This window comes from Macrobrachium nipponense, chromosome 3, assembly GCF_015104395.2.
Source record: "Macrobrachium nipponense isolate FS-2020 chromosome 3, ASM1510439v2, whole genome shotgun sequence".
In the NCBI taxonomy this organism is placed as follows: Eukaryota; Metazoa; Arthropoda; class Malacostraca; order Decapoda; family Palaemonidae; genus Macrobrachium; species Macrobrachium nipponense.
In genome coordinates, this window is record NC_087202.1 from 132,654,383 (window position 1) to 132,665,265 (window position 10,883).

A 10,883-nucleotide genomic window follows, 5' to 3' on the forward strand; every position below is an offset into this window, starting at 1 on the left:
GAGTCCCATGCTCCCTCCCTTTGAGATATTCATACCTGCCTCTCTTTAATCAAGGCTGATTCCATCATTTGACACTTGTACATATATATATATATATATATATATATATAATATATATATATATATATATATATATAGTATATATACATATATATATATATATATATATATATATAGTATATATATATATATATATATATACATACACGTATATATATATATATATATATAGATGTATATATATATATATACATACACGTTATATATATATATATATATATATAATATATATATATATATATATATATATATACATACACGTATGGATATATATATATATATATATATATATATATATATACGTATATATATACGTATATATATATATATATATATATATATAGATATATATATATATATATATATATATATATATATATATATATACGTATATATAATATAGATATACGTATATATATATATATATATACGTATATATAATATATATATATACGTATATATATATATATATATACGTATATAATATATATATATATACGTATATATATATATATATATATATACGTATATATAATATATATATACGTATATATAATATCATATATATACGATATATAATATATATATATATACGTATATATAATATATATATATACGTATATATAATATATATATATATAGTATATATAATATATATATATACGATATATAATATATATATATATATACGTATATATAATATATATATATCGTATATATAATATATATATATACGTATATATAATATATATATATACGTAATATAATATATATATATATATATGACTGGTAAAAATATTCTGTTATAACAGAATTCCATCTAATAAAAGGAGTCCATGAAAACACCAAAATATAGAGAAAAATACTATATTTCAGAGACGGCTGTCTCCCTCTTCAGGTAGATGAATGAGAAAAGTTACAGAAAAGGTGGTATTTATACCAAGAGGTCCATCCGCTGGTAAGGCAGTTTAGGTCACTCCCACTGATAATCTTCCTTTAATCTTCTTAAGCGTCGGTTAAATGAAAACCTTGTTGATGATATCCGAGTCCCATGCTCCCTCCCTTTGAGATATTCATTACCTGCCTCTCTTTAATCAAGGCTGATTCCATCATTTGACACTTGTACCGGCAGTTGCTACTATAAATTATACGTACAAAATGGAATTTGTCACATATAATTTATAGCAGCAACTGCCAGTACACGAGTCAAATGATGGAATTTCCTTGATTAAAGAGAGGCAGGTAATGAATATCTCAAAGGGAGGGAGCATGGGACTCAGATATTGCCGACAAGGTTTTCCTTCAACCAATGCTTAAGAAGATTAAAGGAAGATTATCAGCAGGAGTGACCTAAACTGGCTTACCAGTGGATGGACCTCTTGGTATAAATACCACTTTTTCTGTAACTTTTCTCATTCATCTACCTGAAGAGGGAGACAGCAGTCTCTGAAATATAGTATTTCTCTCTCTATATTTTGGTGTTTTTAGGGGCTCCTTTTATTATATATATAAATATATTGATAGACATAGATAGATATAGAGATAAAGATATATATAGATATATAGATATATATATATAGTCGTTCAGTGGAGAAATTATATACGAATCTTCAGAGGGTTTCCATGATTTAAGTTGTAAAAGGATCAAGGTTATTACAACGAAACTTTTCGCACATGAAACATCTATGCATCATCAGTCTGAGAAAGAGCAATAAGACAAATAACATATAAAACCATAATACACAGACACAACTCACATGTATTAAAATAGTTTTAAAATTAACCAGTATAAAAGAAAAAAGTACAAAGTAAAAATAGTAAAAAGAGAGAGAAGACCCAAAGCACTAACTGTCCACGACGAGAGAAGATGGAATGGCCTGTCGTCAAATGCAGGTGACGACATTAACTATGCTAAGTATAGAGTGGCTGAAGAAGTATTATCATTTAACGAAGGAGCAAGTTTCTTAATGTATAAGGACTCGAGGGTAGTTAAGTGATCAGGATGTTTGACATGATCTATTATTGTGAACTGTTCTTAACCCTCTTACGCCGGAGCGGTAAATAAAAAATTGACTCCCGTATGCCGGAGGGGTTTCGGAGTGAACGTGGAAGCGGAAAAAATATTTTTTTCAAAAAATCACAGCACGCTTAATTTTAAAGATTAAGAGTTCATTTTTGGCTCCTTTTTTGTCATTGCCTGAAGTTTTGTATGCAACCCATCGGAAAGTGGAACAAAAACTTAATTTCATTATCAATTATAATACAATAATGCGATATATGATAGCGCCAAAACAAAACGAAAATTTCATATATAATTGTATTCAAATCACGCTGTGCGCAAAACGGTTAAAGATAACAAGTTACTTTTTTTTCGTTGTAATGTACACTAAATTGCGATCATTTTGGTATATAAAAACACATTGTAAAAACGATAAAAGCAACACAGAGAAAATATTATCACAAAATGATGCATGAATTCGTAGCGCGCGGACGTAAATATTTTTTTAAAAAATTCACCATAAATCGAATATTGTTATAGAGACTTGCAATTTGTTTCAAGATGAAGACAAATGATTGAATATTACGATACTGTAAGAGTTTTTAGCTTGCAAATGCAGTTTTCGACCATTTCGGACGAGTTAAAGTTGACCAAATGTCGAATTTTTTATGTTTTAAAAATTTTTTTTATATGCAAATATTAAAAAAATGAGAAATGCTACAAACCTTCAAATATTTTTTGTTTTTTTTATATTGTGCATGTTTTTGCGCACATTTTCATATATAAAACTCTAAAAAAAAAGCGTAATATGAAAAGGACAAAACATTAGGAGAATGTGACATTACGGCCTTTACGGATATTTTCGGCCGAGAATCGCGCGCGGAGGGAATAGAAATAATTTTTTTCAAAATTCACCATAAATCGAGATATTTTCTAGAGACTATGCAATTTGTTTTAGAGTAGATAAAGGATTGAAGATTACTAGACAGTAATTTTATGTTACCGAATGCGTTTTTTCGACCATTTTCGTTGAGCAAAGTTTGACCGAATCGTCTTTTTTTCCTATTTATCGTACTTTATATCAAATATTTCAGAATGTAAATCTACACTCTTCAATATTTTTATGTTATATTGAGCATGTTTTTGTCAAACATTTTTCATATATAAAACGCTAAAAAGCGTAATATGAAAAGGCACAAATTTAGGAAGGAATGAATGGACACCTACGCCTTTTCGGAGATTTTTCTTTTCGGACCGAGAATCGGCGCGGCCCGGGACCAGCGGAGGAATAAAATAATTTTTTCAAAAAATTCACCATAAATCGAGATATTGTTCTAGAGACTTGCAATTTGTTTAGAGTTAAGATAAATGATTGAATATTACTAGACAGTAAGAATTTTTATGTTACAAATGCGTTTTCGACCATTTCGGTTGAGTCAAAGTTGACCGATCGTAGTTTTTTTCCTATTTATCGTACTTTATATGCAAATATTTCAGAAATGAGAAATGCTACAACTTCAAATATTTTTTAGTTATATTGAGCATGTTTTTGCAAACATTTTCATATATAAGAAAAACTCTAAAAAAAAGCGTAATATGAAAAGGCAAATATTAGCAGAATGTGACATACGCATTTCGGAGATTCGCTGCCGAGAATCGGCGCGCGGACGGAATAAAAATAATTTTTTTTCAAAAAAAAAAAAAAAAATTCACATAAATCGAGATATTTGTTCTAGAGACTTGCAATTTGTTTTAAAGTGAAGATAAATAATTGAATATTACTAGGGTACTGTAAGATTTTTATGTTACAATGCGTTTTTCGACCATTTCGGTTGAGTCAAGTTGACCGATCGTAGTTTTTTTTTTCCTATTTATCGTACTTTATATGCAAATATTTTCAAAAAATGAGAAATGCTACATCCTTCAATATATTTTGGTTATATTGTGCATGATTTTTCGCACATTTTCATATATAAACTAAAAAAAAAAGCGTAATAATGAAAAGGCAACAAATATTAGGAGAATGTGACCTACGCATTTCGGAGATTTTCGGCCGAGAATCGGCGCGCGGACGGAATAATAATAAGTTTTTCAAAAATTCACCATGAATCGAGATATTGTTCTAGAGACTTGCAATTTGTTTAAAGTGAAGCAATAAATGATTGAATATTTCTAGACTGTAAGATTTTTATGTTACAAATGCGTTTTTTCGACCATTTCGGTTGAGTCAAAGTTGAACCGATCGTAGTTTTTTTCCTATTTATCGTACTTTATATGCCAAATATTTCAAAAATGAGAAATGCTACAACCTTCATATTTTTTGTTATATTGTGCATGTTTTTGCGCACATTTTCATATAATAAAACCTCTAAAAAAACAAAAAAAAAAAAAAAAAAAAAAAAAAAAGCGTAATATGAAAAGGCACCAAATATTAGCAGAATGTGACCTACGCATTTCGGGAAAGGGATTTTCGGCCGAGAATCGGCGCGCGGAGGGAAATAATAAAATTTTTTTAATTTTTTTCAAAAAATTCACCATACTCGAGATATTGTTCTAGAGACTTGCAATTTTATTTTAAAGTGAAGATAAAATGATTGAATATTACTAGACTGTTATGTAACTTGCTTACTTACCCCAAAAAATACAATATATTATATATTATATATGTATATATATATATATATATATATATATATATATATAATATATATATATATATATATATGAATAATTATCACATCGAACCGTGATCCATTTATATATCAATTCAAGCTACAAATGTCCTTCAATATCTAATTCACTTTACCTCCCAAATGATATATTTTCATATATGTAACGAAGGGGAATTTTAATTTGATAATAATTTCGTCCCCCCATGGGATCGAACCGAACACCGTCCAAGTGGACGGGGACGAAATCAGGACAGTCAGTGACGCTATCCAATCAGCCAACAGAGACGCTATAAGTTCATATCGATTCTGACCTTACAAATCACCCTCGAAAGCACCCAGGTCGTGTGATTTGTTAAGGTCAGAATCGATATGAACTTATAGCGTCTCTGTTGGCTGATTGATAGCGTCACTGACTGTCCTGATTTCGTCCGTCCACTTGGAACGGCGGTTCCATCCCATGGGGGGACGAAATTATTATCAATTAAAAATTCCCCTTCGGTACATATATGAAAATATATCATTTGGGAGGTAAAGTGAATTTAGATATTTAAAGGACATTTGTAGCTTGAATTGATATATATATATATATATATATATATATATATATATTATATATATATATATATATATATATATATATATCATATATATATATATATATATATAATATATTACATTTTTCGATTCTGGTACCAATACATAAATAAAAGGAATGCAGGTGACACTTCTCTTTTTGCATACAATGAAATGTCTTATTATTATTTTATCATGCATAGATACGGATATATGAAAATTGTAATAATATAAAAATAAATATATAGAAATGCGAATACTCACTCGTAATCCTGACTCTTCGTTCTATTCTTGTTTTTCTCCTCCTCCATTGAAGAGTCTTGCATTTTTTTCCACTCGACATGACGAGGTACAGGTGGAGGAGGGAGACGTGCGCCCTTACTGCTGATGGACCCCGGCGGCCCCGTGCGCCCCTCCGCTGTCGGTTTAGGGGCGCGCTCCAATACGTGACCTTAGTGTGGTATTTTACGGTCATAGTCCCCTATCCTGCAAAGAGCAACTTTGCAGAGACGACAGAAGAACCGGGGTGTCTCTTCTTCTGCCATTCATATGGCACACCCGGCACCGTTTCTGCCTTCGTCCTTCTTAAGGCCTCCAGTAAATGTGATCCCCTGGCTGCAGCCGACACACAGGGTCCCCTAACCGACGAGACAAGCGGTGATGGCGGGGCCGCAACCAAGAAGGGCGTCGTCAGCAGGGTCGTTGCGTCAGCATGGGCGTCCGTCAGCAGGGGCGGCGATTCGTCAGCAGGGGCGTCGTCACAGGGGGCGGCGGCAGCAGGGGTGGCGTCAGCAGTGGGCGGCGGCAGCAGGGGCGTCGCAGCAGGGGCGACGCAGCAGGGGCGGCGGGGCAGGTCGACCGAAGTGGCCCTCCTATCTGCCCTTTCCGCTAGGGGCAGATCATGCAGCTCGGGGCAGGGGTCAGTCATGGAAGGCCACTCATCGGATCGAAGTTGATGAGGGCATTCCCGGCTTCCTCTAGGAACTGTAAGTGGGGTCAAACCTCGGAAGATTGTCACCGCGGTACCCACAGTACAGTATGTAGGCATTTTGGAGGGCCAACTGAAGGATGTATTTGAGGAGCTTCTGTGTCCACCTTCTGGTTCTCCTGGCGAAGGATAGTACTGGATGAGCTGATCAAAGAGATCAACTCCTCCCATGTGCCTGTTGTAGCGCCCAATGACGGTTAGGCCGCTCGATACGAAACTCCTCAAACACAACTCGGCCCTGTCGACCGTGTCTTCTTCTGCTAGGTGTTTGCGGAATGACGAGCGAACCTCTTGAGGACATCGGGGCCCCCACGCACCAACCGAAGGGTACCACTGACTGAAACACCTTTAACTTCATACAGTTTCCTGGGTCCAGGGATACCGAGTTATAATCAATTATCCATAAACAGGTGATATCCCTGGTTACGGAAACGTCCCACAAGACTGAATACAGTGTTACACAGCGTGGAGAAGACCCCGGAATACACTGAAAAGTCCACGACGTATCCAGTGTTGGCCTCGGTAATAAGAAAAAATTTCACACCATAATTTCTTGGCGCTTCTTGGGGTTGATACACTTATTATTTACTAAGAAACGTCCTTTGTAAGGCATCATCCCCTCATCCAAAGAAAGGTTCTTTCCAGGAATCACGAGATTTTTACATTGATCACGAATATAATCCTAACCACTGGGCGCACTAAAATGAGGCGATCACTGTTATTCCGGGGTAAGGCGTTGAAATACCTGTCCAACGCCAGGAAAATTATCACGGGACATAACGCCAGGCACATTGGGCATACATAAAAAATAATTCCTCCTCCAAAATATTGCCTGACGTTCGGCAAAGCAGGTGTCATACCAAAATAAATGTGGAGCCCCAAAAAATGTGCCATGTCAATGAGGTTGCAACCCCGCCAGTAATACGACAAGGTCGTATTACTGGCAGTACCGAGCGTAGTCCACCGTCTCGTGTACCAGGTATTCCAGCAATTCCCGCGTAAGGAAAGGCTGGATGAACCCCAAAACAGTCAGGGGTACTGGTACGGTGAGCCCAGGGGTTGCCATGAAGGGGTGCATGTTAGGAGGGGTGGGGTCCTCCGTCCACCCCTCGTCACTCTCCGACGACTGACCTTCACCTTGGCTGGCGCGACGAGCCGACCTTCTACGTGCCCGAGCGTGCGCACGATATTGCACTCTACCCTCCCCCGTTGGCCCATCACCCTCACTTAGGCCTTCGCTTTCTGTATCGTCCTCCGCGATAAAACTAGACCCCATATCCCCATCCTCCCCCTCCTCAGATTCCCCCTCGTAAGCACTGAAGCCACTGAATTCGAGCTCACTTTCGGGATGTGAGCCTTGAACGGACAATGGGGCCATATACTATTCATCCTCACTTTCATCGGGACTGATGTCCTCATCACTCGATGACCATACGCCATCAAAATGAGGACTTGCGACATGTTCCCGATCAAGCTCCGAAAGATATTCATCTATGTCCCTTGGTTGGAGGCCTCCCAAATGCCCCTAAGGACGCCCACATGCTTCCTAGGGGTCACCAAAGGCATACACTGTGTTCCTGAAACACTTAGATCCACACGTGGCCGCACAGAACGGCCTTGAGGCGCGGAGTCATGCTGGGTACTTGGCCCCTCGCCAGCATCCAGGTCCAAAACTCTCCTTACACGATCCCTTCCGACGGGTAAAACGCGCCTTTCGCAGTTCACACATCGTTGAGACATCTCTATGAATGTCCTGTAGCAAAACAAATGCTCAAAGTCTCGCACAAGTCCAGAAAAACACGCTTCCGATGAAAGATCGTTCTCGGACGATGCGCCGCTGATGCTGGCTGGAGCGAGAAGAAGGGATATCGCGCATGCGCACTTGGGTCACGCTTCAAAACAAAGCAAGGCCTTGATCCGTGAACTCCCAGCATCCCCCAAGGCGCGTGATTCAAAAGTTTTAGGCTGGTAGGCCTATAAGTATTTTTCCGCGAATTTAAAAAAAAACTTTTGTAAGTCGACGTAAAATACGTCCAGTAGGCACACGAGAGACAAAAAATGTCGACGTAAAATACGTCCAGTCGGCGTAAGAGTGTTAATGGAGCTCAATTTTACAATTAAAACCATGGTTCCTGATACTAGAAAATTCAGGTTGTTTTAGTGTTTTCCTGTTCGGAAACTAAAACCTAAATGACTGCAATATCAAACCCTCGGCAACCTTCGAGTTGAACCAACGTAAGAACCTAGACATCCAGGGCATGTAAATTTGTATATGACGTTGGATCTCATGAAGGGCTGAATCGATCTTTGAAATTAAAAAAGGAACCTATTGTACATGTATTGTTTGATATTAAGTTGACCTTGAGACACTGAATTTCTTGTTCAATGATTTGTTTTAAATTGGATGTGAATTTCAGATCAGAAATATGAGGGACAGTTGCATAAAATAACCTTTTTGGAACATTAAAATTAGGAGATATAGGCTGAAAAAACCTCTCAAGTATCTGGTGACAATTTTTAAAACTAAGTCTTGTGGGAAGGAGTTGGACTTGAAAAACCAGAAAAAAATGAAATCTCATTATGAAAAATTTTCCAGGAAGATGAATACTTAAGGACCCTATTTACCAATGTGTGGATGGTGTTTCATTTAAAAGAGTGGTGACAGGAACTATAAAAATTATTAGTAAGTCCTGTATAGGTACGTTTTTTGTAGAGTGACGTGGCAAATTCTGAGTTACTTCTAATAATTCTCAAATCTAAATAAGGTAGATACCTTCATTTTCAACCTCTACTGTAAACTTAATATTCGGGTGAGCGTTATTAATAAATTCTAAAAATGAAGAACATTGACTCGGAATAATGCGAAGGTATCATCAACGTATATACGGTAAAAAAAATAAATAAATAAAAAATAAAAAAAGGAGGGTCTAAAATTAGAATTACAACCATTTAAAAATTTTGACTCCAAGTCTGACACAAAGAAAAGTTAGCAAAGATGGGGCCTAAAGGAAACCCCATGGCGACTCCATCGACCTGTGAATAGAGCCGATTGTTAAAAATGAAAATTGAGATCTTGCACAGCAAGATCAATTAATTGTTTAAAAGTAGCCCGATCAAAACCATAAAAAATAGTATCGTCGTTGGAAAAATTTTTGTTTAAAATAATGCTAATAGTTTCATTGAGTGGAACATTTGTGACAAGAGATTTAACATCAAAACTAGCCATAAAATAGTCTCCATCCTGTCTAGAAATTAATTGTTGAAATTCATATCAATTTTCTAAGGAAAATTCATCGTTACAAAATTCAGATTAAAGTCCTGCTAGAAATTTTGAGATGGAAAAGGATGCACTATTGTAAGCGGCCATGATTGGTCTTAGAGGTAGGTCAGGTTTGTGAATTTTCAGTAAACCATAAAGAATGCTGAAAGAGGAGCCACTCACAAACAGCTGTTGGTTTCATTTATGATATTATCATTTTTTATTCTTCTCAAGAATCTGTTAATTGTATCCTCTCTATATATATCTAAAAAAGTGGGTTCACCGTTGGAAACAAACTTAGAATTGTCAGAGAGAATAGTTTCCATTTTATCTATGTAATCAATCTTATTCATAATAACTACCCCTTTGCCCTTATCTGGTTTACACAAAATTATGTCCTCTTGTTAACGTCAATAGTGTTTTCAGATCTGACGATCTAAAAAATGGTGTCCAACTAGTTCTTAAATTTAAGTAGGTTTTGTGAGCCAAATTAGATACTTTCTGTTGAAGCTTACTGATATCCTGGTTGAATTTAAATTTTATCAATCTTTGAAACAGCTTCAAAAGGTAAGAAAAACCTGACATAGTTAGGTCTATAGGACGGTAAGCAAAAGTCTAACCCAAAAGACAGTAAAAATTCTTCTCTCTTCAATAAAACATAAGTGGAAAAGTTAATGGGTATCAAGTAAACCTTAATAGCTCCAAACTTATTTTGGATATGTTGCGAAAAGGTTTTTCTAAAGTATCGTCACATAAAAATGGGATCTTAGCATAAAATACACAGAAAAATGCTCTAGATGTAAAGCATTAAATCAGATACTAACAAATGGCAACCCTCAGCCTAAGTGGTTCTACAGAAAAATTAAAAATAAAATAAGAGAAAGAGACAGATTCCACAAATCAATGAATCCACACCCAACACCAATAGAAGCAAGCAGGCATAAAGAACTCTGTAGAATGGTGGACAAATCAGTAAGAAATGCAAAGATAAGTGAGGATAAGAGAGTTGCATCAGTTTGTAAGGAAAACCCAAAAGAATTCTTTGTGCGTTAATAGTAGGAAACCAATAAAAGTAGTATAGGTCCCCTAAGGGACAATAGAGGAAACCTGGTGAACTCAGAATTGGAAAAAGCAGAGTTATTTAATATGTTTTTCCTAGTGTTTTCATTAATGACATTGATGTAGGCTTAACTAGCTGGATAACCAGATTTGCAGATGACACCAAGCTAGGTGTAAATGCAGTAGACCCAGATACAATGGAAAGTTTAAGAAATGATCTAAAGAAAAAGGAGAGTGGTCAAAAAGATGGCAAATGCCTTTTAACTTAGATAA